The following is a 421-nucleotide window of genomic DNA, read 5'->3' as shown; positions in this document are numbered from 1 at the left end:
GACCTGCATAGAGCTGTGTGACCTAATAATTAATACTAAAAGCCTGATATTTCAGTAACATTCAATCTATCGCCACATGATATTTCATAATTTTCTTCTTGCAGTCCCAGATCAGTCCCCTTGTCAAATAGCCACCAAAACGTACATTCCAGGCCCGTCTGAGTTTGCTAGAGAGCATTTGGATGATCCAGAAGAAGATTGGGAGAATGTCATATGGTCAGATGCCAAAACTAACTTGAAAACTCAACTCGTCGTGTTTGGAGACAAAAGAATGCGAGTTGCATCCAAAGAAAACACCATACCTACTGTGAAGCATGGGGGTGGAAACATCATGCTTTGGGGCTGTTTTCTGCAAAGGGACCAGGACGACTGATCCGTGTTAAAGGAAAGAATGATGGAGCCATGTATACTTTATGAGACT

Source organism: Salvelinus sp. IW2-2015, unplaced genomic scaffold (genome assembly GCF_002910315.2).
Source record: "Salvelinus sp. IW2-2015 unplaced genomic scaffold, ASM291031v2 Un_scaffold1579, whole genome shotgun sequence".
In the NCBI taxonomy this organism is placed as follows: domain Eukaryota; kingdom Metazoa; phylum Chordata; class Actinopteri; order Salmoniformes; family Salmonidae; genus Salvelinus; species Salvelinus sp. IW2-2015.
This window is presented reverse-complemented; position numbering follows the sequence as displayed.